Below are 966 nucleotides of genomic sequence, written 5' to 3'. Positions count from 1 at the left end.
ACACACACACACACACACACACACACACACACACACACACACACACACACACACACACACACACACACACACACACACACACACACACACACACACACACACACACACACACACACACACCATATATTTTTTACTTTATTAAAAATTTTCTTTATTAAACGATTAATGTTTCATGCATTTTTGTTTATATATATGTATATACAGATTATTTAAAATACCAATATTATCTCACGTTAAAATATTAATCTCGCGAGCGTATCTACACGAAATTAACTTGCTCGTGATTGATTTCGAACACAGATTTCCTTTCCACGGATATATTTTGCGGTACATTGCGTATCTTATAAACGCAACTCATTCTAGAATCAAATCTCAATCGATGGTAAATCGACATTATCATGTCGAGATCACAGGCGGTACGCGGGTTATCGTACAAAGATCAAACGCGTGTTTCTCTAAATTCTTTGGATCCCGCGGACTGCCTTCTCTGACTTCTCTCCGCCCCTCGATCCGAAACGCGAAATGAAATATATACATGACGGCGACGCGGTCTGGCTTTAGGTTCCGTCTAGAAATATCTTGGAATTCCAATCTAATCGAGGTTACAATTTTCTTCTTAATTATACAGGGTGAGTCGCGAGTAACCCAATCGACTCGATCGATCGTGATCTCTTGCCGCGTGCGAAGGAGGTCGTATAGGTGAGCGTTCAGAATGCCGAGAACATGCAGGCTCTCCGAGCTCTCATATCGCGGAGATTCCTAGACTGCAGGTGGATTAGAGAAATAACAGGCTCTTTCTCAGGACCCGAACACGATTACCTCTGCTTTAAGGAGTATCGGTTTCCGATGGCTACCGGAGCTGCGCCCGCGAGAAGCTAGTAGTCCTCCTTTAATAGGATTAACGGTACTTATGATGTCACTCGTCAGCTTCACTCGTGTACAATTCCGACTCTCTCTCTCTCTCTC

The sequence above is a fragment of the Atta cephalotes genome, assembly GCF_000143395.1.
Source record: "Atta cephalotes unplaced genomic scaffold scaffold00043, whole genome shotgun sequence".
NCBI lineage: Eukaryota > Metazoa > Arthropoda > Insecta > Hymenoptera > Formicidae > Atta > Atta cephalotes.
Note: the sequence above shows the minus strand (reverse complement) of the source record.